General features: G+C 47.8%; 1 protein-coding gene across 5 annotated transcripts in view; it reads right to left on the bottom strand.

The window, feature by feature from the left end:
• The window catches only part of SHROOM3 (shroom family member 3), a 216,357-nt gene that overhangs the window by 77,368 nt on the left and 113,797 nt on the right, over window positions 1-25,192 (bottom strand). The window contains exon 1 of one of the 5 annotated variants that reach the window (XM_083398151.1): window positions 12,172-12,554. The exons of the other annotated variants lie outside the window; for them this stretch is intronic. The gene's annotated coding sequence lies outside the window, so the exon portion shown is untranslated. Of the gene's footprint in view, window positions 1-12,171; window positions 12,555-25,192 lie in introns of those variants that run through there. 5 annotated transcript variants of the gene reach the window in all.

Genomic DNA, 25,192 nt, shown 5'->3' with positions numbered 1-25,192 from the left:
GGAGTGCCTGGCATGTTCTGGTCCATGGGGTCACAAAGAGTCGGACACGACTAAACAACAACAACAACATGACTGTTTAATGTGGCATCTTAGTGCTTGAAATGTATGGTGTAAATATGGCCCTGAGTTCCTCGAGGTTGTTTGTTTCTTCAAGGCTCTGATCTCTCTCGAGGGACAATGACTAAACAGCAACACTTGGTCCATAGGTTTGCATCTGACCATCACAGAACTCTAGGCATTAGAAGGTATATCAAACAGAGGTGGGATTCCGATTTTTCAGTTCCAGCAGTGGGTTTTTAAAATAAAAAATAAAAAAATTGAGTCTGAGCAATTCCTGTTTGGTTTGCCATTTCTTCACTATCACCAATTTGTCACTTATTAAAAATCCCAGATTTGTGAGCTCAGACTTGCAAAACACTGTGGGTTTTGTCCTATTCAGCTGGCATAAAACAGTTCTTCAACATGTGTTCAAGAGCAAGAGAATGAAGATTAAGATATTTTAACTCTACTTTGCTGCATTATTACTAGAAACCAGGTGGTCCTGACATGCAAAGGATGAGCTGCTACACGCATGAACATACCATAGGTCTTTTCCAATTCACAATCCTATGATTCTATGACCAGTTCCCTAAAGCTATACCTCCCTGCTTCTGCATCCCAGTGCCTGATACAATAAATTTTAATGTGATCTTCCAGCCTCAAAACACTCACAGAGGATCAATGAATCTACAACTCATTTAGTATTGAGCTTTCCCTACACTTAAGTCACTTCCAGATTGAATCCTACCCGAAAAACCACTTTGAGGTCTTTTACAATCAAGTCGTGTGTGTAATTTCATGAAATACGGTAAATAAATAAATAAGCACATACTGGCAAATTCAGATGGCCCTATAAAAGTTGATTTAGTGCTCTTATTTATTTCATATTTAACAGGGTTTGTATGCTGCTTCATCATCAAAACCTCTAGGCTCATACGCAACAAACCTGCCACCCACCTGCCAAATTGTACAGTTTGCAATAAAAAAAGCGCACTCGAGAGTGTGGGATAACAGTTGCTTGATGAAAAGTGTCCCATCTCCCTGAAAATGAACCAGAATGAATGCCCACGTCATCTAACCTCTCCACAAACATTGTGCAAACAAATCGGGATGAATGCTCAACAAACAGGTCACCTGGAACCGACCTCAGTTTTAGCATCATAGATTTTGTCTTTCCGTACTAAAAGCTTAAGTGTCATTTACAAAACACGGGGGGGGGGGGATACTATGAAAATTGACTTCTACAGACTGAAGGGGGGAAATTGTCCAGTACTTCTTAACTACTGCTGCCATGATGCAGAAACCTATCTCTAAAAAGGAGCTCAAATTCGCAGTTTTGCCAGTGGCGTAGCGTGGGGGGTGCAAGGGGGGGGCGGCCGCACCGGGCGCAACATCTGAGGGTTAGGGGGCGCAAATGCACAGGTTAGGGGGCGCAAATGCACGGGTTAGGGGGTGCAAATTACTTGCCTTGCCCCGGGTGCTGAAAACCCACGCTACGCCACTGAGTTTTGCTCTGCCAAGTTGAAAAGCCTAAGAATTTGCCCTGTCCCTTTAAAACTTCAAAAATAATGAATTACAGTATAGGGTTCTGGTCTAGCAGGGCATGAATGGCCTAAGCCAGATGGGTTTGTTGGGCATTTCATGTTCCTTTTACTACCAGGAAGGTAGTTGTTGTAACTATAGGAGTTGACATAAAGGAGCTAATTTTAGAAGCCACAGAAGCAGGGGCAGCAGTTGTTGGTTCTAATTTCCACTAAGTTCTAGCAAAGTAGAAAGTATTGGAAGAAAAATTAGCGGAAATTGCAGCAATGGGACAAAGAAGCACAACTCATCAGAACCACCACAGGTCATAAAGGTGAAAAACTCCCCCCTTTGGTTTTGATTCCCCATTGCCAGAAATCAGGGAATCACATTTTCACACATTCATCACAAACCCAAGTTTGCCTCCCCTTTCTCGTACTGTCCTCGAGGGTAAGAACTCTGCTGAAAAACCCACTAGGCAGCATGTGCGCTGATGGCTCTCTACAAATCATGTTGTACCATGTGGCATCTTTGCAGAACACTGGAGGGGAGAGCCAGCGTGGTGTAGTGGTTAAGAGCAGTGGACTCGTAATCTGGTGAACTGGGTTCGATTCCCTGCTCCTCCACATGCAGCTGCTGGGTGACCTTGGGCCAGTCACACTTCTCTGACGTCTCTCAGCCCCACTCACCTCACAGAGTGTTTGTTGTGGGGGAGGAAGGGAAAGGAGATTGTTAGCCACTTTGAGACTCCTTCGGGTAGTGATAAAGAGGGATATCAAATCCAAACTCTTCATCTTCTTCTTGTGCTCAAATCTTGCTTGCTGGTTTCCCCCACGCATCTGGTTGGCCACGGTGAGAACTGAATGCTGGACAAGATGGGCCACTGGCCTGATTCAGCAAGCTTTATTTACATTCTTATGCTAAATGATAGGGTGCAGTTCTCCAACTGCAGCTCTCCATATAGCCATAAAGAAGATACAGTGGTACCTCTGGATGAGAACAGGATCCGTCCTGGAGCCCCGCTCGTATCCTGAGCAGAACACAACCCACATCTGCGCGTGCGTGGATCACGATTCACCACTTCTGTGCATGCACACGACGTCGTTTTGAGCATCTGCGCATGCACGAGCGGCGAAACCTGGAAGTAATGTGTTCTGTTACTTCCGGGTCGCCGCGGAGTGTAACCTGAAAACGCTTAACCTGAAGCGACTTTAACCCGAGGTATGACTGTATATAAGCAGGGCCGTTTTAAGCATATCAGGCGCCATGGTGCAATGATTCCTCCAGCGCCCCCCCCGGCAACTCCCAAACAAGGGAGGGGGCGGTGGAAAATGTCCTCTGCCACCCCCACCGCCCCGATTGCCAGCGTGGTGGCGACGAACAAGCAGGAAAACGTGCTGGTGGGAATGTTTTCCGGCGTCAGGGTGCCCGGGAAGGCTGCGTGCCGCCTTTTGCCAGGAAGCAGGAGGAGACAACGACCAGGAGCAGGGCCATCTTTATCAGATACAGAGGCCTCTGCGGGGATCGCTCTCCTCCCGAGGAGGCTCGGGAAGGAAGCTGCATGCCTGCCAGCCATATAGTTGGCGCGGCGCAGCTGGTGGACGTGCAGGGAAAGGGGAGGCTGCCGCCAAAGCTGCGCAGCTGCCCCACTCACTAGGGCGCCCCTGAGAAGCCGGCGCCCTGGCGCAACGAACCACTAAGATCAATGGGAAAGATGGCTCTGTATATAAGGCGCCCACCCTTCTGTTCGTCTTCCCTTGTTGTGGGGAATACGCCTGCAAAGTAAGTTGGGCGTGGTAGTCGAGGACAGGGGAAGAGAAAGATCACACCTCTTGCTTGGCTTCTTTTCAAACTTTCTCATCCCTCATAGCTGCCAACTGCACTTAAAACCCTTCCCCCTCATTGCAACCTGCCAGCCAAATCCTATTAAGCAGCCATCACTGTCAGTGTTTATTTCTAGTAAAAGAGCAAGGCCAGTTTCTTAATAAAGTGAGAGGCAAAGCCTGCAAGGAGAGAAGAGAAGCAGGGTGGACGCGAGGAAGTTGACCAGGGCTCATTAATTAGCAGCTGCCCTGCAAAACACTGACAGGAAGAAGACCCTAAACTCCGCTAAGCCACTTAAGATGCCAAAGCTCTTTGTAAACTACCTGGGCTGCTCTGCAGGTTGGATCCGGGTTTTATTTATTCGTTTTGCTAGATCAGGGCCCCAGTGAGATGGGGTAAGACTCCACCAAATCCAGATAACCAGTTCAGGACATGGGGTGGCTCCAGGCAGGCCTAGGGTAAAAAGTCCCAAAATATTGAGGTAGTGCAATACGTCTCAACTAGCAGGAGACAACAACCCGGGAAAACAAGATTGAGGCAAAAGCCAAGATCCCAGCTGAGCAAGACATAGTGAGCAGGGCAGGAAAGCAAAGGAACAAGCAGGAACAAACAGGTCTAAGGGGTTGGCCTGGGTTCCCCAAACCATGACTAAGCCGCATGAACAAGCGAGGGGAAATCGCAGCATCATACTGCAAAGCCATGGTTTGCCTTAGTGGCAGTATTGTGCAAAGCAGGTCCATGAGCAGAAGCTTGTGTTTATCACAATGGTGGGGAGCCCTTTTCAGCCGGGGGGGGCGGGGGACCATAGCTGTCAAGCATCCCTTATTTGGTGGGAAAGTCCCTAATCCCAGCGCCGTGTCCCGCTGCTGTCCCTTACTGATGATGTCCCTTAAATTTCCCGGGTTTCAAAGGAAGCAGCTCCTCTCCCTCCCTCCCTGCCGACCAGGGAGGAGGGAGGCTCCAACTGTGTTGCTTGGCTGCGTTGCTCACCCAATAAGGACTGGGGGGTGGAGCTTGCATGCCTTGTGCCAATCAAATTGGCCGTGTTGCCTGGGGACTCGCCTTTGCTCAGCGCTTCCCAGCGGAGAGGTGACGGTGGTTTCCCTTGCTGCATCCCCTTTGTCGGGTTGCTGCGCTGTGGGAACCACCGCTTGAGGCTTCGTTTGGCTGCTGGCTGGGCTTTCTGCCTTTGGCTTGGAGGGGCTCAGAAGTCGAACATACCTGTGCTTGGGAAATCCCTTATTTTGGCTGCTGATCCCTTATTTTTGAGGCTGCTGGCCCCTTATTTTAAAATCTGTAAGTTGACAGCTATGGGGGGGGGACCATTCCTTTCTCTAGGCTACCCTTTCAGGAGCAACATGCAAGTGGTAGGCAGGGCCAGAGAAAAAGAAGGTGGAGCAATGAAGCCACATTTTAGCTTTGTTCTACAGTAGGCTCAGTTCTACACATTACACAACCCCCTATCTACCCCCCACCCAGGCAAGCAAGAGGCATCACCAGAGTACTTGCAAAAACACTCATGGAGGGCACAAAGGAAAGCTGGGGAAGATGTCTGGCTGTGGAGAACCCTGTTGGCCAGGTGAGCATGAGGATCCTCATCCTTGGTTTATTAGATTGCTTGAGAACTCACAGGAACGAAGATATTGGAGATATTCTTCAGTGGTCCAGACTATGGGGAGCCCGGAAAAATTAACAATTAGCAATTTGGACTGTAATTTGGTTGTTTTTTTATTTTAGTTTATTTTTTAAAAAATTGGATTATGATGTAGATACAGTGGTGCCTCGCAAGACAAAATTAATTCGTTCTGCAAGTTTTTTCGTCTTGCGAAGCACCGCTGTGTATTGACGGTTTCCCATAGGAATGCATTGGCGGTTTTAAAAAAAAGGCGCAAGACGTTTTCGTCTTGCGAAGCAAGCCCATAGGGAAATCCGTCTTGCGAAGCAACTCAGAAAACGAAAACTCTTTCGTCTTGCGAGTTTTTCGTCTTCCGAGGCATTCGTCTTGCAAGGTACCACTGTATGTTGATTGAAGGTTTTTATTGGAAAATCAATAAAAATGATTTTTTAAAAAAGATTGCTTGAGAACTCACAGTCCCTTCTAGTTTCTCAAAAGGGAACCTTTGCCAAGCTTTTGGAATCATCCAGAATATTTCGATTTAACCTAGTAGATAACTGATAAATTACCGTAGTTTGAAGGAAGATTTTAAAGGTCTTTTATAATGCTGGTTTTTTAAAAATAAATAAATAAATTCTCGTGGGCTTTTTGAGTGTTTGTTCAGCTTTATTGTCAGTCACCCCAAAGCTGGGGTACACAGACATAAAATAATAAACGAAAAACTTGTAAGTTGACAGCTCTAGTTAAAATAGAGCGGGGAAGGAAAAACATATAATGTGTTGCTTTTGGGATGTTTGTTTATTGAATTCATATCCCATCCTTCCTCCCGAAGGAGCCCAGGGCAGCAAACACCATGACAATCAAGGAAAGACAAAGTTGCCAAAACAAAAATTGCTACTTCTCCTTATGCTATTGAAAAGCCAATTGTAGCATTTATGAGCACAATACCCTTCAGGTCTTTATAATGATACACAAGGCCCTCAATAACTTCAGGCAGCAAGTTATGTTCAAGTTTCATCAACCTACAATAAGGAAGGCTGAATCCTATATGCAATCTTACTAAGCTTCATCGGCTGCTTTGGGACAGGCTTCCCAGTACAGTAATACCTTGGTTGTCAAACGGAATCCGTTCCGGAAGTCCGTTCGACTTCTGAAAATGTTCAACAACCAAGGTGCAGCTTCCGATTGGCTGCAGGAGCTTCCTGCACTCAATTGGAAGACACGGAAGCCCCGCTGGACATTTGGCTTCCAAAGAACGTTCACAAACCAGAACACTGACTTCCGGGTTTGCGGCGTTCAGGAGTTCAGCTTCCAAGGCGTTCAGCTTCCAAGGTATGACTGTATATGTGTAGAGCAGTGACTGTATATGCGTAGAGCAGTGGTTCCCAACCTTTTTTTGGTCACGCCTCACCTAAGCATCTCTAAAATCGTGATGCCCCCTCCAAAAGACATATAATTCTTATTATTCAAAAAGTAAACTCCTATTTTCGTGGAGGAAGCCTAAAAGGCCATGAACTTGGTCTAAACAAGTTTCCAAAGAACATGGCATCCATGAAAGTGTGTGTGTGTGTGTGTGTGTATAAACACCGTATTTTTCCGTGTATCGGATGAGGTTTATTGACTCAAAAATCACGTCAAAAAACTGGGGTTGTCCAATACACGGATAGTGGCATGGGGGGGGGGGAGAAGCTGTGCGCCACCAGCCAGTTCGTTGGCAGGAGCGCAACTCCCCCCGATGCCACTTCGCACGGCGGGTGCTCCCTGGGTTGTTTCCCATGCGCGGCGGCATTGGGGGAGGTTGTGTTCCCGGAGTGCAACCTCCCCCGATGCTGCTGCATGCGGTGGGCGCTCTCTGGATTGTTTCCTGTGTGGCAGCGGCGGCATCAGAGCACAATGGCTGGTGGGAGCGCAAATTCCCCCAATGCCGCTGCACGCAGGAAACGATCTCGGAAGTGTTTCCTGCCCCCAGCTGCGGGGGGGGGGGGAAAGGCTCAACAACTTTGGGCCATCTCCCCTCATTTTCCTAAAATTGAGTCCCCCAAAATAGGGGGGGTCTTATACACGGAGGCATCCTATAGACTTAAGTACTTAATAGTAAGTACTATAGTAGTTAATTCATTCCAGAGGTCCGTTCTTAACCTGAAACTGTTCTAAACCTGAAGCACCACTTTAGCTAATGGGGCCTCCTGCTGCCGCCGCACCGCCAGAGCACAATTTCTGTTCTCATCCTGAAGCAAAGTTCTTAACCTGAAGCACTATTTCTGGGTTAGCGGAGTCTGTAACCTGAAGCGTATGTAACCTGAGGTACCACTGTATTTCTATTCGGTATACGAGGCCCCTAGAACCATAAGGAATGCATAAAATTCACTGTTAATAACACATTCTCAAATTGCCCCCTTTAAAAATCAAATTGCCCCCCCCCCCCCCGTGTGTGCCCCATGTTGGGAACCATGGGTGTAGAAGCTGATTTACAAATTTACAAATGCAGGCACAATATATAATGCACATATTCAGCATTTGGGAACTTTTTCCTGCCTTCCTTCCTAACCTGTTGAAGCACCTTCTCCTTCCTAGGCACCTTCCCACCTCCTGTCCCTGCCCCAAACATTAGCTGCAGCCTCCTCTTTGTGCTCCCAGAACCGTGTTGTAGTCCATGATCTCCATCACCCCCCCAAAAATGCTTCTTTTCCTGGCATAGCTAACCGCTTGGCACCCTCTGTAGGTTTGCTACTTGGGACAAACATCCCATCAGTCCAAACAGATTGGAGCGGCAACTCCCTCATTTCGCACTCAAACACACTCCCCCTCTCTCTCCCCAGTGGGTTGAAATATTAGAAAATTTGTAGATTATGACAAGTGCTTACTGTAATCACGACACAGACATTTGCAACTAACAGAGTCATCGAAATGAATCAAAAGGAGGAAATGTCAGGGGAAAACAAAAGGAAAGGTATTCAATCACATCTGAGCAAAACTGTATCTCATTAGCCAGCCTTTCATGTGCAAATCCACTGGAAAGTATTTTAATTAAAAGCTTAATCTCGACATTCTTCCCCCTCGCACAGCCCTTGTTAAAACAATTGCAGGCCGCTGTGTGCACACTGTGTGTGCGCGAACCCAGTGTGCGCCAAGGAAATCCAAAACCTATGTTTACATTTATTTAAATCGAACTAATTTGCCTAAATTGCATTAATTTGCTCTGCTAGCCAGGCTGGAGTTTGTGGAAAATCGGAATATTTGGCAAGAAGCAAGAAAGGAAGGGTGTAGGAATTCAGTGGCAGAGCGCATGCTCTGCATTTAGAAGGGTCTTGAGCTGGCTCCCCAACTCTGCCAGATAAACTGATGTCAAGTAGCAGCTGATGGCAAAGATGGCTGCCAGAGACCTTAAAGAAGTGGCTCTCAAAGGAAGTGGCAGGAGAGGATGGCAAGGGTGGCAGGAAGATTCAACGACAATCAAAGGAACCTTTAAACATTTCAGGAAAGTGTAGCACCAAAATAATGTTTAGTATCAAACACAGTGTCAAAATAATGTGTATATACAACCAGAAACAGTATCCATACTTCAAGAGCATTGGCTGTTCTTCTACAGTTCTCCATGATACAGTGGTACCTCGGTTTTTGAGCATTTCGGAAGCCAAACGTTTCAGTTTTTGAATGCCGAAAACCCAGAAGTAAACGCTTCCATTTTCGAATGTGCCTCGGAAATCGGACTTCTGAGGCGGCTTCCTGTTTGAGTTTTCCGTACAGTCTGAGGCTTCGGTATTGAGTTTTTGGTTTTCAGACGTTTCGGAAGTTGAACGGTCTTCCGGAAGGGATTACGTTTGAAAACCGAGGTACCACTGTGTATTGTTGTGAACAGAGATTTTCAATTGTGACACACATGGAAGATCAGAAAAATGGCATAAACAGATTGAACAAGCTTGCAAACCAGGGTTGGAGATACAGTGGAACCTCAGGTTAAGTACTTAATTCGTTCCGGAGGTCTGTTCTTAACCTGAAACTGTTCTTAACCTGAAGCACCACTTTAGCTAATGGGGCCTCCTGCCACCGCTGCTGAACAATCTCTGTTCTCATCAAGAAGCAAAGTTCTTAACCCGAGGTACTATTTCTGGGTTAGTGGAGTCCGTAACCTGAAGCGTATGTAACCCAAGGTACCACTGTACTCGTTTGGCCCTAGAGCCACATCCCCTTCTCAATGAGCTTCCAAAGTGGGCTGGGCCATTGGCAAAAGTGGGCAGAGCAACCAATATAAACATTATCTGTCCCTAGCCTCCATCCAGACAAGCAAGTCCTTATAACTTCAAGGACACATGGAATCATAGAATCCAGCCAGATCCGTGGGCTGCAAAGCAAACCAGAGAATGGTGTGGCCTAAGGGAATGTTCCAAGGGCCAGGCAGAGAGGCATGGAGGGCCACATTCAGATCCCAGTTCTGGGGTTCTCCCCCCCCCCAACACCTGTTGTAAAGCTTTCAGTAGGCAGATGACACATTAATTGCAACTCAGAAGCAGCATTGTTTGCACTGATTGCCAAATGCTAACAAACGAGTGAAATCTCAGACTATTTTGTTGGAAACTGAATTGTCTAATCATGTAGAGTTCTTAGGCTTAATTCAGAGGTGGACAACATGTAGGCTGAAGGCTGTATGCTGTGTTCAGGCTATTTAGGGTGGATGGCAAGGGTGAGAGACCAGGAAAGGGGGCGGTGGAAGCAGAGAGATGTTGTAACATGGACAACATAGAACTTCCTATCGGGAAGAAATCTCTTGAAATCAATCCCAAAACACTTTGATACACTCCCATTACAAATTGTCAGACTGTTGAACTTTGAACTGGGAGATCAGACTTCACATTAGCTACTCAGCCACAAATTCACTAGATGGGGTTTGGCCAAAACAAAGCCTCAGTTTCCCACCTGTAAAATGTAACCAGTGACCTATTTTGAGGAATGGACAATCATAGAAGTCATAGAATCATAGAGTTGGAATAGACCACAAGGGCCATCGAGTCCAACCCCCTGCCAAGCAGGAAACACCATCAGAGCACTCCTGACATATGGTTGTCAAGCCTCTGCTTAAAGACCTCCAAAGAAGGAGACTCCACCACACTCCTTGGCAGCAAATTCCACTGTCAAACAGCTCTTACTGTCAGGAAGTTCTTCCTAATGTTTAGGTGGAATCTTCTTTCTTGTAGTTTGGATCCATTGCTCCGTGTCCGCTTCTCTGGAGCAGCAGAAAACAACCTTTCTCCCTCCTCTATGTGACACCCTTTTATATATTTGAACATGGCTATCATATCACCCCTTAACCTCCTCTTCTCCAGGCTAAACATGCCCAGCTCCCTTAGCCGTTCCTCATAAGGCATCGTTTCCAGGCCTTTGACCATTTTGGTTGCCCTCCTCTGGACACGTTCCAGTTTGTCAGTGTCCTTCTTGAACTGTGGTGCCCAGAACTGGACACAGTACTCCAGGTGAGGTCTGACCAGAGCAGAATACAGTGGCACTATTACTTCCCTTGATCTAGATGCTATACTCAAATCAGGCTAATAAAGCATTTCAGCAATATGCACATTTTAGCAAACTTCAAGAGGTTCAGTGAGTTGGGGGAGGTGGCGCTGTGCTTGCTGCTGCAATTCTAATCAAGTCTATTCATGAATAAACTACATTGTATTCAATGGGTCTTACTCCAAGAAACGTGGAGTTTGGAAGACTGCATAACTCTTTCTTATCTGAATCCGTGTGATTTGTAAGTGCCTCACTTTGCGTGGGTCAGGATTCTTAATCCCCTGGACAGCCTTGCGAGGTAGATCAGGCTGAGATCTACTGCTATGAACAGAAATTTCAACCAGTCTCCCACATCAAAGTGCGGTATCTTTCCTCTTTTACAGTCTCCTTGTGCTTTCCTGTGGTTTTCCCTACAGTGATCTAGGCAGATAGCACCATAGACCTCACTCTGTGTAACGGTCAGTCCCACACACACCTCCTATTATCCAGGCCCTCCCCCAAACATGAGGGTTGGACTAGATGACTCACGGGGTCCCATTCAACTCTACAGTTCTATGCACTGCCTCTGCCACTTGCTGCAGGCATGCTAGCCACTGCATTACTGACAAAACTCCTTCCTAACCCACATCCCCCACCCTAGAAAATGATCTCCTGGCCTCTCTTGCAGAAATGAAGCCTCGTTGCCCTTTTAGCAGCAGCAGAATGACTACCCCTAGCTAATTAAATGCATTCCTCCTGGCTTTTTTTTTTTTTAATGCTGTCCTTGTTGCATCAGGTGCAAATGCAGTGCAAAAAAAGAAGAAATGGGGTATGGTATACATTCAATCTGTGTCCTCTAATTAAATATACACCTTTAAAAACCAATAATTAAAAGGTCATTTGTCAACTTGACCCACATTTACATTAGCAGGGTGGGCAGTTTGATTTGCTCCCCCCTCCCAAAAAAAACAAGGGTACTTTGATGAAGCCTCCAAGAGAAATCCGATAGAATTTCACTCTCATCTGCTAGCAATTCACCGGCGTTGGAAACTCTAAGGACTTCTACAGGTTTATATGTCTGATTTATTATCCCTGCACATGAAAGCAAAGAAGCCATGCCCGCAAGACGCTACGGGTATGATGAATCACTCAGCCTAGCAAGGTGCATTCCTCTCCCTCGCTCACTGTGGCGAAAGAAAAAGTGTTTCTTGGAAAGTATTTATACCAGAGATAATTTTTTTTTAAAAAAAACCAAAAATGCAAAATACACACGTGCGCACAAACACAACTAAAATGCCCCAAATCTTTCCCTTTGCCACGCATTGCATCCTGTTCAAATGAGAGAGGGGCGCCGCCCCCCCATTTTTTAAAAATGAAAGGAATGCGGGAAGAAAGAAGGAAAAGCGAAAGTTGAAAAGGAGGGAAGGGAGAAACTGTGCTGAGAGAGAGAGAGAGGAACGGGGGGAGCGTGAAGAGGGGGAGGCAGAAAAGATGGGCGAGAAGGTGAAGAAGCGAGGGAGAAAAAGAGTGAAAGAGGAAAGGACCCGCGCGAAGGGAAAGGAGGAGCAATGGAGAGAGGGAAGCGGCTTTTTCCTCCTCCTCCTCCTCTCCGTCTCTCCCTCCCCTCCTCCAGCTCGAGCGGGAGCCGCGTCCCTAACCAGCCCAGCCCCGGCGGCGGCGCAGCCACTTACCGCTCCTGCCGGCCGCGGCCCGTCGGCGTGCCCGGCCCCGAGGGCTGCACATGGGCCGCCGCCTCCTGTCAGCAGCCGCCCAAGTTCAACGGCTTCCCCGGCATCACCCCGCGAAGAGGGAGAGACAGAGGAGCCCCCGGCGCCTGCTGCAACAATAGCCGGCGCAGCGCCTCAGCAGCTCCCGGGTCGGCGCGCCCTCGGAGCGCGCAGCAGACGCCGCCGCCGCATCGCTTCTTCTGGCCGGGCTGCAGCGGCAGCAGGAGCCGCGGAAAGGGGAGGGGGCTTGGCGGCAGGAGGCGGAGAGAGGAGGCGGAGGGGCTCGACGCCGCAGAGCCAGGCCTTGCCCCCGGGGAGGGACGGAGGGGAAGGAGGGCGGACCTCGGCTCGCGCCCTCGACGGGTCTGTGGGGAGAGGAGGCAACTCGAGCGCGCGGCTGCTCGGCTCGGCCAGTCCTCCCTCCTCCCAGGTAATCCCTCCTCGGGCGGTAATCCCGTCCCGATTGGCTCCCGCCGGCCGGATTTGCATGTCAATGATCCCCCCTCCCCGCCCTCCAAGTTGGCGAAGGGATCTGGAATCCGGGCAGAGGAGGGGGAGAAGCGCGGCTGCGGGCACGCTGCGCAAAAGCGCGCCGATCCTCCGCCACGTGGGTCAGGGTTAGTGGTGGGTGTGTTGGGGGGGGGGGTCGGGGGCGCGCCAGAAATGCCCTGTGAGGATCGGAGCGCAACACACGCGGGAAGGATTCGAGGAGGGAGCGCGCATGTGGGAACGGAGTTTCAGTTGCACGTGTTTCCCAGCAAGCGAGGCTGGGCGGTGTCACCCGTGGCGCAGCGGGTAGGCTCGTCCGTCGCCAGACACGTACGTAGGATAAGGAGCAGCAGGCGGCAAAACGGAACGCGTGACTTAGCTCCTGGTTTCTCCTGACAGGAGATCGTGACAAGACACGTGAATACACCTTGCACCTTGGCAGCCTGCACAACAGCGGGGCAAGGCAGGAGCTGCGCGGGTTGTCCCTAGAGGGAGATCAGAGCCTTGAAGAAACAAACAACCTGGAGGAATTTGTGGCCATATTTACACCATACATTTCAAGCGCTAAGATGCCACTTTAAACAGTCATGGCTTCCGCCAAAAAATTATGTGAGCTGTAGTTGAAGGCTGCTGAGCACTGCTTAGAAAGAAAAGATGCTGGTACTCACTGTGAAATTGTTACAGTAAGGGCCGCACTTTTAAAATTGGGGGGGGGGGAGGTTGCAGTACTGAGTACCCTTGAGTACCCCCAGGGGAAAAGCACTGGTGATGAGAAGAAGAGGAGTTTGGTTTTGATATCCCACTTTATCACTATCCAAAGGAGTCTCAAAGCGGCTAACAATCTCCTTTCCCTTCCTCCCCCACAACAAACACTCTGTGAGGTGAGTGGGGCTGAGAGACGTCAGAGAAGTGTGACCAGTGGCGTAGCGTGGGTTGTCAGCACCCGGGTCAAGGCAAGTAATTTGCGCCCCCTAACCCAAGGCAAGGCAAGTAATTTGCGCCCCCTGCTGCACTGTCCCTCCCCCAGATAGTCCCTCGCTCTCTCTCCGCACCGCACCGCACGCCTGGCACCCCCCCCTCCACAGTGGGCGGCGACCCGGCGGCTCGGATCGGATTCGCACAGCCAGCACTGCAGTGAGAGAGTGTGAGTGAGCCAGGTAGGGGCAGAGAGCTGCGAGTGCAAGCGCCCCCCCCCCCCGATGTTGCGCCCGGTGCGGCCGGCCCCCCCGCACCCCCCACGCTACGCCGCTGAGTGTGACTAGCCCAAGGTCACCCAACAGCTGCATGTGGAGGAACGGAGACGCGAACCCGGTTCCCCAGATTACGAGTCCACCGCTCTTAACCACTACACCACACTGGCTCTAAGAATTGTTAGAAGACACCTGATTTCCTCTCCCAGAGCTACAGTTCGCTGTGAAGAACAATGGTCAAACCACTCCAAGATTTGCAGCTCTGTGTGAGGAACAGGGGGTCTTTAAAAGCTCTCAGCACCCTTAACCAACTACATCTCCCAGGAATCTTTCGGGGAAACCATAACTGTTTCAAGTGCTATAGTGTTTTAACTGTGGTATGAATGGGGCCTTGGTAACAAGCTCTCACTTCCTTGATGTAACTTGCACGATAACAGCAGGATGGTGTATTTCATCAAGATATGCAGGGTGACAACATAAGAAAAGTTTTGCTGGATCGAATCAAAGGCCTGTGGCGTCCAGCCTTATGTTCCTGCAATGGCCAACCAGATAGCCATGGGAAACCCACAAGCAGTACTCTCTCATCTGTAATCCCCAACAACTGGTATTCGGAGACCTCTGATAAAATAACCACCGTGACTAGGAGTCATTGATCAGCCTTATCCCCCCATGAATTTGTCTAACCCCTTTTATAGTCCTCCCAAGTATAGATGGTGGTATAGGGACATGGTTGGCGCTGTGGGTTAAACCACAGAGCCTAGGACTTGCCGATCAGAGGGTCGGCTGTTCGAATCCCCACAATGGGGTGCGCTCCTATTGCTCGGTCCCTGCTCCTGCCAACCTAGCAGTTCGAAAGCACGAAGTACAAGTAGATAAATAGGTACCTCGCTGGCGGGAAGGTAAACGGTGTTTCCGTGCGCTGCTCTGGTTCGCCAGAAGCGGCTTAGTCATGCTGGCCACATGACCCGGAAGCTGTACGCCGGCTCCCTCGGCTAGTAAAGCGAGATGAGCGCTGCAGCTTCAGAGTCATCCGCAACTGGACCTAATAGTCAGGGGTACATTTACCTTTACTAAAGTGGTGGTATAGAATGGCATAATTTAACCATGTGTTTTGTGAATACTTCCTTTTGTCTGCCCTAACCCTTCTATAACTCATATTCATTGGATGGTCCTGGTCCTGTCCTGTCCCCCATCTACTTCCCCCACCCCCTATGCTTACATGATACACCTCTTATTCCTACAGATCGCCACAAGTTTCGCTCTGTTTGTTGCTTTTCCAGCCTTAAATTCAGTTCTCCGTATTACAGCATAAGATTTTTTTAATGTCCTCATGCAAGTTCATCATTTTAAGGCGAATCACTCCCAATCCAGTGGTACCTCAGGATACATACACTTCAGGTTACAGACTCCGCTAACCCAGAAATATTACCTCGGGTTAAGTACTTTGCTTCAGAATGAGAACAGAAATCATGGTCCGGCGGTGTGGCAGCAGCAGGAGGCCCCATTAGCTAAAGTGGTGCTTCAGGTTAAGAACAGTTTCAGGTTAAGTATGGACCTCCGGAACGAATTAAGTACTTAACCTGAGGTACCACTGTATACACATCTGCATACAATTTTCCTTGATACTCTTAAATGCAAACTCAGTCCAATTTCTCCTCCATCCCTCTTCATGCCTCCCTTTGCCTTTTCTCCAAACTCAAAACCCCATGTGCTGCAACCTCACAGCAGGGGTGTTGATCAGCCCCCTTGAACATTTGGTTGTCCTTTTCCGCACCTTTTCCCAGTTCCACAATATCACTGGGAAGTGCTACAGTTAGAACTATGCACACTATTCCAAGTGTGGAAGCACCCCAGATTTATACAAATGCATGGAGATATTGGCAGGTTTATTTCGGTCCGTTTCTTAATTATCCCCAGCATGGAGCTTGCCTCGTTTGCAGCAGCCAAACGTTGAGTGACTGCCGTCTGATTACCAGCCCCAAAAGTTCCCACCCCAATAAATCTGCATGTTCCTAATGCTCCACAAAACACTTTGGCTGCGATCCAGCACTTTTAAACACCATTAATTTCAATACGGAGAGTTTTAAGCATATGCTTAATGATTCTGTTGAAAACCAATGGTATCTTTACTGCTCACATCCTTTGCCATTTTAGTCACAGCATTACACCAGCTTACTATAGTAAGAATGAGGACTGCTGGGGTAGCTCAGTTGGTAGAGCACAATACTGTTAATCTCAGGGTTGTAGGTTTGAGCCCCACACTAGGCAAAAGGGCTAGGATGACCCCTGTGAATCTATGAATTTTTTAAGGATCAATGCAGCTGATATGAGATCTACGGATGAAGGTCGGTCTACAAATTTAATAAATAACAATATCTAAAATCTCCCTTGGGTGCAGGTGGCAATTATCCAGGGGAAAATTAATTTATCCTGATGGAGTATCTCCACCCCCATCATTCAGCCCTGGCAATGAGGTCCAGCTCCGAGGGCCTTCTGCTGGTTCCCTCATTGCAAGGTTACAGGGAACCAGGCAGAGGGCCTTCTCAGTGGTGGCGCCCACCCTGTGGAATGCCCTCCCAACAAAATACGCAACTATCTGACTTTTAGAAGACATCTGGAGACAGCCCTGTTAGATGGGTGGCATATAAATAATAAATTATTATTATTATTATAAAGTAAATACTGTAAAAATAAAAAAGCAATGTGTAATGTATGCAAGTCAGGAAAAAAAGCTTTTTTCAGCAGCAAAAATCAGTTTGTCTGCCTGCCTTAGTTTTTAAACACCGACTTAGCATTCAGGCTCGACCAGTGCTGCAAGTTTTCACTGAATCAGCACAGGGTAGGGGAGTGGAAAACAAACTTGCTATAATATTATGGTGAGTTTTAGCTTTCGGTACAGCAATTGCTCCCCTGAATTCTCCTGCAAAAGTTGAGCTCGAAATAGAGTAAGCCACAATCCCAAAACACAGAACAGGAAGAACCTGTGTCGCTCCAGATGTTGCTGGACTCCAGCTCCCATTGTCCCCAACCAGCGCCGGATTTACGTATAAGCTAAACAAGCTATAGCTTAGGGCCCCACTCTCTTGGGGGCCCCAAAAAATTTAAAGGGAGAAAAACCCGGATGTACATTTCCAAAATATAAGATAAAAAACAAATAAAATAAAACCTACATACAGCAACAGTGTCTTGTGTTGTGTAGGCTCCTATGATGTAAGTCATGGGCCCCCATGCATATATTCAACACCAAAAACAGCAACAGTTTGTTGTTGACAAAGGACAGCTGGACATATAAAGGGCCCCATTACCTTCAGTAGCTTAGGTCCTCATCAAACCTAAATCCAGCCCTGTCCCCAACCACTGGCCCTGCTGGCTGGGGCTGATGGGAGCAAATGAGGGCCATTGGTTCCACATCCCTAATGTAGAGGCCTCAGTCCTCAGCTTTCCCCAAAGGACGCATGTTTCTGTGTTAAAAACCTCAGCTACTTTTTCAACTTCCAAAAGGTATCTTTTGAAATTGGGGTGGGTGTGCATGTAATTCCTTATGCCTATCTTCCAAGCCAGCCAGGGCCACACAGACGCAACCCAGCAGGTCAACTGGAGCATTGATTATTGGAGGTAAAAAGTTCACCGCTCGTAAAAGGCTCATGTTGCAGCAAATGGGAATTATCATCTCCCCTCTTTGCCTTGCTCTAATAATAACAAGCGAATGGCAAAGCCTGGCATCCGAAAGCCATTCCTCTTGTGCAACAACCAAATGGTTGATTGGAAATAGGAGTGTTCAGGTGCATCTTTCCCCCAAAGAACAAACAAAAGACAGGGCAGGGCAGATAAAGGGACCTCTTGAGCTCTGTGTTCTGGGTAGTAGTATCTCTCTGAGGCCATGCATAGGCTCTGCTTCCCTGGGTTGATAGAGGGTGCTCAGGATCAGTCTAAGATGTTTCTCTGCCTGAGGCAAAGGACATGATGGAACCCCATACACAGAAGCCAAATCTTCAGCAGTTGCAGCATCATTCGCGGGTAGAGGGCAGGGCCCTTGGTACACACAGCTCTTTTCTCTAATACCTTGCTACTGTTTGCTAACCACTAGCAATGACAAACCTAGACAGCATCTTAAAAAGCAGAGACATCACCTTGCCAACAAAGGTCCATATAGTTAAAGCTATGGTTTTCCCAGTAGTGATGTATGGAAGTGAGAGCTGGACCATAAAGAAGGCTGATCGCCAAAGAATTGACGCTTTTGAATTATGGTGCTGGAGGAGACTCTTGAGAGTCCCATGGACTGCAAGAAGATCAAACGCATCCATTCTGAAGGAAATCAGCCCTGAGTGCTCACTGGAAGGACAGATCCTTAAGCTGAGGCTCCAATACTTTGGCCACCTCATGAGAAGTGAAGACTCCCTGGAAAAGACCCTGATGTTGGGAAAGATGGAGGGCACAAGGAGAAGGGGACGACAGAGGACGAGATGGTTGGATAGTGTTCTCGAAGCTACGAGCATAACTCATATTCACTGGATGGTCCTGGTCCTGTCCTGTCCCCCGTCCACTTCCCCCACCCCCTATGCTTACATGATACACCTCTTATCATGCCTATGGATCGCCACAATTTAAGTTTCACTCTGTTTCTTGCTTTTCAAGCCTTAAATTCAGTTCTCCATTCTGTTTGACCAAAATGCGGGAGGCAGTGGAAGACAGGAGTGCCTGGCGTGCTCTGTTCCATGGAGTCATGAAAAGTCAGACATGACTAAACGACTAAACAACAACAACAACAACAACAAGCATTCACTGCCTGAGGCAGTTGCCTTCTGCCTAATGGCAGATCCAGCCCTGAGCTAAACAGAATTCATGTCGTGCGTGCTCAAGATCCACCGCTGTGTCCTCCTTGCTCACCCTTTTCAACATACTGTGCCAAATACTGTTGGCATCCACCTGTCTCAAGAGGCAATGGGGTGCGCCTCCAGGGGTAAAGTCAAACCCCTGTGTTAGCAGCACCAAAGTGACCTTCCCAGGGCACAAGCCTGGGCAGTGTGTATGGAGGTTTTGGACTGCCCAGACAAAAAAAGCCTCCTCTCAGCCTCACTGATGTGGTCCAAAAGAAAGCAGAGCAATGCACTTCCTTGATTTGTTGTTGTTTAGTCGTTTAGTCATGTCCGACTCTTCGTGACCCCATGGACCAGAGAACGCCAGGCACTCCTGTCTTCCGCTTCCTTGTTGCTACCACATTATTGCTGTCCGGAGGGATTGCAGCGCAACAATAGCAGGACAAAACCCAAAATAAAATTCCAGAACATTTGAAAGATTACAGGATTTCAGCAGGAAGCTATGCTATATGCATGGACCACCCCAAAACATTGGCAGACTCAGACAGTGCGGAAAGCAGAATCGAATGTGACCACTCTGATAGCATCATGATCACAAATCATCATGAATGTGCAATTTAAAAAAAATGTCTGGAGGGGTCCTTAGTCCTTGAATTTGTACTTTTTGCAGCCTTTCTGGAAATTGTTCCTGCAAGAAGATTGCCCAAAAGTGACATGAATAAGTATTGGAGTCGGCACAGCCCAACGCTTAGCCCCAGAGCCCAATGAGGTAGCTGGTGTGTATTTAAGCAGGTCAAGTTAGAGGCTAAGCAATGCCTTGAGTAAATGCAGGATGTCCTCCAAAGAAGGCTCAGTTCTTCCTACCACTCTGGACTCAATTTACAGGTCTTTCCATTCTATTCCCTGGTAGAGACTTCAAGCGCCGCCCTTGCTATTTTCATGATTAATCACGGGGCTACGAAAGCCTTCCTGGGGTCATGAAGTTCAACCCCCCTTTGAATCCTCATTTGGCTGCTTCCATTTGCTTCAAGGGGTTTAATTTACAGCTGTTGTGATTGCTGGTGCTGTTTTCGCTATTGATTTGCTTTCGCTATCTGGTTTCGCCATAAGAGCTCAGCTCCCAAGGTACCAGCGGCAGAGCCGGTGTCTTAATTCCGTGGGTTCCTCAAGATGTTACTGGGGGGAGAAGTCTCCTCTCGTAAACAGCAAACAGGCTGGATGATTAAATGGAATCAGGATCCCAGCCTTGTAGGGAAAAGGGGTACTGCGTTTTCTAATAAACAAACCCTCCTTGCAGCCATCAACAATGTTGGTAGCACAGAAGGAAACCGCAGGTAGTTTCTCCGTTCTGAAGGCAGAGGAGAGCTTGGCTGGGTTTCGTTTTTGTGCAGTTAAAATGCACGTCTTCCGCCACGGTAGAAGTTTGTAATGGTATCGGTATGCAAGTCACATGGACACAGAAAGCCCTCAGCTGCAGGGATGGAGGGAGATGCCGGTTTCATACAGGTTGGTTTGCAGCCTTACAGCTATACGATCCTAAACAAGCATTAAAGAGAGACAGAGCCTTAGAGCACAGGAATTAGGGTGTTATTTATATATGGGCATCTCCTAGGAAGGATCACCCAGTGGCGTAGCGTGGGGGGTGCAGGGAGGGCCGGCCGCACCGGGTGCAACATCTGGGGGGTGCGCTCGCACTCACAGCTCTCTGCCCCTACCTGGCTCACTCACTCTCTCTCACTGCAGTGCTGGCTGTGCGAATCCGATCCGAGCCGCTGGGTCGCCGCCCACTGTGGAGGGGAGGGTGCCAGGTGTGCGGTGCGGTGTGGAGAGAGAGCAAGGGACTATCTGGGGTAGGGACAGTGCAGCGGGGGGGGGGCGCAAATTACTTGCCTTGCCCCTGGTGCTGACAACCCACGCTACGCCACTGGGATCACCCACCCATTTCTAGCTCTCTTCTTTCTGGATGTTATTCAAAAATGGAAAAATCATAAGACGCAATAACTATTTTCTGTGCATTTCAGTGAAGTATTGTTAGTGAGCTGTCAAGCGAATTATCGACTACAGTTCAGAAAGCATGTGAGAGCTCACATCCTGTCTTGCTTACCTAAGTTTCCATTGCATCTCTTAAGAGACATACCCAGTTTGTTGGGTTTCTTCATTTTCGGTCTCCCCTCCTGAGAGTCCTTGAATGCCGAATGCCATTTCACAGGCAAAGGTTATATTTAGACATCAATGATGGTTTATCATGCAGGAAATGAGTCTGTGTGAGGCTTGGGCTCACACAACCCTCTCTGCCCTCCAGAACTGTCACAAGGAGGATATCAGAAGCTTCTACCTCCTTTTTTGATTGACTGCAGTTTGGTGTTTTTGAACCCCAAATTGTGGTTCATGTTAGTTATGGTTTGTGGAAACCATAACTAACATGGCTTGAGGTTGGATTGTTTCAAACAGACCATAGTTAAGACTAATTACAGTTTGCCAGGTTTGGATCAAATGACAAGCTGTGGTTAATTAAAAGTGGAAAGGCAAGCTTCCCAAAAGGGGGAATGGGGGAGGGAGAAAGTCCAAGGTTTCTGTAAGTTCATTAGCATCACAGTAAACTATGGTTTGTCATCGTGCCTCAAAGCAGTCAAAATTATATTCCATGTTTTCTCTCGCCTATTAGAATATACATGCAGAATCCATCGCCTGGATTAAGAAAACCTTTAACATCTCATAACTGTTTCCTTTTGACCAAAGCAGTGATGAGGAGACAGTGAACCACCAAGGAAGGGAGAGATTAATATTCATTTGGAAACAAACAGGTGAGAACACTGTGGAATTATTGGGAAAGTGGATGGAACAGAAATCCAGTGCTTGACCTGAATGCAGTACGCTATATCACAGGTAAAAGGTTTGTTATGTGCACAGCAGAAAATTCCAGATACCTCAAATTTCAACACCCCTGACCTCTGACTTTTAGACCCAGGGCACCATCGCTCACTAGAAGGACGGGGAATCCCCAGGGAACAATTCACAGCAGTTGGGAAGGGAAGAAATTGAACTGGCTTCAAACACAATAGCACTTATCATTTCACATAAATTAGCTCAATAATCCTAACAACAGCCCTGTAGGGTCAGACAGCATAATTATCAACACACCGCAGATGAGAAAAGGGAGCTGAGGAGGGAGGAGGGAGGGGAGGGGTGCGTCTACATTGTTGAGGCAAAAATCAAACCAGGGACTTTAGTTCAGCCTTCGCCACTCCACTCCACCAGCTGCCCTTTCATGCAAATTTGTAATGCCGTACTGTGGGTTGGCCAAGGCAGCTGCAGTTTGCAACACTGATCTGCATATCGTGTTTCCCCCATCGCTACCTAACAGGCCAGGTGTCTTCCCATTTTAGGAAATGAGGAAAGCACAGCCTGCATTTTATAGGGTGTGTCCCACTGTAAAACTGGACAGCATCTATTACCATTCCAAGAATATTCCACTGACTGCCAGAGGAAACTTGTCCGAAACTTCCAGGTGTTAGTTGGTCCCATCCTGGTTTGGGGGATCCTGATTTGATCAATCAATGCTGGCCTCAACAACGTCCCTGCCTAGTGCAGAGACACAAGAAGCCAGATATTGTCGTCGTGGTGTGATGAAGTCGTAACAAACGCCACCTAGCCCGTAAAACTGCCTTAAACCGGCAGGTATTTATTTCAGCATTTTCTAGCAGTGACAAAACAAGGTACAATGAGCAAGCCATCGCCTTGGCTCTTCCCATCCAGAAATATCCAGTAACGATCATAACGAGCAGTTGTTTGGAGTTATTCCCCAGTGTTGCATGAGGAAGACATGGTCCTGGTCATTTACTGCTTCAGGCTAGTGTTGTTTCATGCTTAACAGGCTGGAGCACAAACAAGAAAGCTCTGTTCTGATTATAGGTGTGCAGCAGCGAACAGCAGTTCCTTTGGGGGAAAGAATATCTGCACATGCTTTTAAGACACTTGTATAAATGGCTTGTGTTCATGGTTCCAAGCCCAATCTACTTATTAGGGCTGCAGGAATGTAGCCCTGATCCTTGAAAGCCAGGCATTGGATCTGTTGTTGTTGTTTAGTCCAGCCATCTCGTCCTCTGTCGTCCCCTTCTCCTTGTGCCCTCCATCTTTCCCAACCGCAGGGTCTTTTCCAGGGAGTCTTCTCTTCTCATGAGGTGGCCAGAGTATTGGAGCCTCAGCTTCACGATCTGTCCTTCCAGGATCTAGACCCTACTAACACAGTTCCTTGACATAACATCATCAAAACAGAACGTGAATTATAGCTTATTTAGCTACACTAACTCAACCTACCCACAAACTCTATCCTAATTCACTCCCACTCCAACCACCCACCCAATGAACTCTCCCTTTGCCCCTCCCAGAGCTGGTTTTAGAGTCCCTCTGACTCCACCCCCTGGGTTCTGATTGGGTAACCTGTTTACCTATTTCACCTCCAGCACTCTCATATGTTAACGTCACAATCTGACCCTGAACCTCTGATGCCTTGCGAGATATCTTTGGGAGAAGAGAAGGTTAAGGAGTAAAGTGGAGTGGAGTCCCTAAGACGGTTCCTCCTTCCAGCAACTCCTGCAGCCAAGCTGGTGCTAAACATCTTGATCTGCTTTCCTTTGGTCCACATCAGCAAGGCCAAGAGGGGGGTCTTGTTGTCTGGGCAGCCCAGGACCTCCATACACACTGGCTGGGCGGGCACCTCGGTGAGGTCAATTTGGTGATGCTAACGCAGCAGTTTGACTTCACCCCTGGAGGCACACTCCATTGTCTCTCGAGACAGACGGGTGCCAACTCTGAAGGATGATTGCTAGAGTTGTCAGTCTTCAGGTTCCAGTCCTCCCTCAGGGTGGGTCCAGATAACTGCCATTAAAAAAAACCAAAACCTGCCCACATGGCTTCATTTATGCTCTCAATCAGGGGCTGGGTGCTATCTTTTCTTGTTTCTCTAGGCTCTTGATAAATCTCTTGAGCTTTGGTTTTAATTCACGGGGCTTCTCCCCCCTCCCACCCCCAAGGAAAGGAAAATCTTTGCTGCAACATCAGGTAAGCAAGAGAATTAAAGCCAATAAAAACATATTATCTGGCGAGCTCATTGTTCTCAGAGTCCTGAGATAAGGCCAGTTCCCAATGTATGAGAAGTTTCTTCTATTCCTTCCAGGAAAAAAAGAGGGCACCACATTCATCTCATGCTTTTTTCTTTCCTTCTTTCTTTTTTGCACAGGCTTTAATTTGGTGAGAAAATATATTTTCCCATCAAGCGAAGCTATTCTGCCTCATTAACTCTCATTAAAAAAAAGCCCTGCACCCCTCCCACACCTCACCCGGACCCCTAACCTTGAAACCTGAAAAGGAAGCATCAATGAAGAGAGAACTTTGTTGTTTGTAGACTGAATTAACAAACAACATTTAGGGGAAAAAACAAAAGGGCCACAAACAGTCCTATAAATTAAATTTATGGGGAAACACAGAAGTCTCCGTTTCTCAGCCCACAAACATTTCTGAGGTGTTTGGTTTTTCCCCTTTCTCAGGAGGGATGTTGCCTGTTGAAAAATGGTGGCCTGGTTTGCTATTTTCTTCCATTGTTGAAGTTCCACGCATCCACCGCGCTACGTTTTGAACTTCTCTGATGCTATCAATTAGGACTTAGAAAGTTGCCTGCTTCCCTTCTTTGTTGTAGAAATGAAGTTCACAACAGAGTGCCTTGAAGTCACAATTAGAGCACATGCCAGAGAGTCTCCATAGTGTTTGTAGTTTTTTGAGTATGAAAAATTCAGGGTTTTTAAATAAAAAAATAATCTCTCTCTTTCTCCCTCTGGGAAGAGAAAAATAGGATCATATTCTCATTTCAATATTCTGCCCTTTTGCCTTCTCGGTTCCTCACGCCCCTCAGGAAGGGAGATGCTCATGGGCCAATGAGGCCCAATCCAGACCTCTAATCCAATGTTTCTGGCCCTGAGGGACCCTACCAATGTTGGGGAACGTGGCAAAAAGAAAAGGTTTAAAGCAGACACACTGTTGGGGTGGGCTGAGGGGTTTAAAACCTAAACCTCCACAGCCTTGCAGGAGATCTTCAGGAGAAGAAAAGGCTAAGGAATAAACCATGGGTAGGCAAACTAAGGCCCAGGGGCTGGATTTGGCCCAATTGCCTTCTAAATCCGGCCCGCGGACGGTCTGGGAATCAGCATGTTTTTACATGAGTAGAATGTGTCCTTTTATTTAAAATGCATCTCTGGGTTATTTGTGGGGCATAGGAATCCGTTCATTATTTTTTTTTCAAAATATAGTCCAGCCCCCCACAAGGCCTGAGGTACAGTGGACAAGCCCACGGCTGGAAAAGTTTGCTGACCCCCGGAATAAACCCTGCAAAAATCCAGAGTGGACTCTGCAAACAGTTGGATGATGCCTTGTATGCTTCCTTCTAGTGATTCCCGCAGCCCACCTAGTGTTCAACATCTTGATCTGCTCTCCTTT

The sequence above is a fragment of the Podarcis tiliguerta genome, assembly GCF_965153285.1.
Source record: "Podarcis tiliguerta genome assembly, chromosome: 9".
In the NCBI taxonomy this organism is placed as follows: Eukaryota; Metazoa; Chordata; class Lepidosauria; order Squamata; family Lacertidae; genus Podarcis; species Podarcis tiliguerta.
This window is presented reverse-complemented; position numbering and strand designations above follow the sequence as displayed.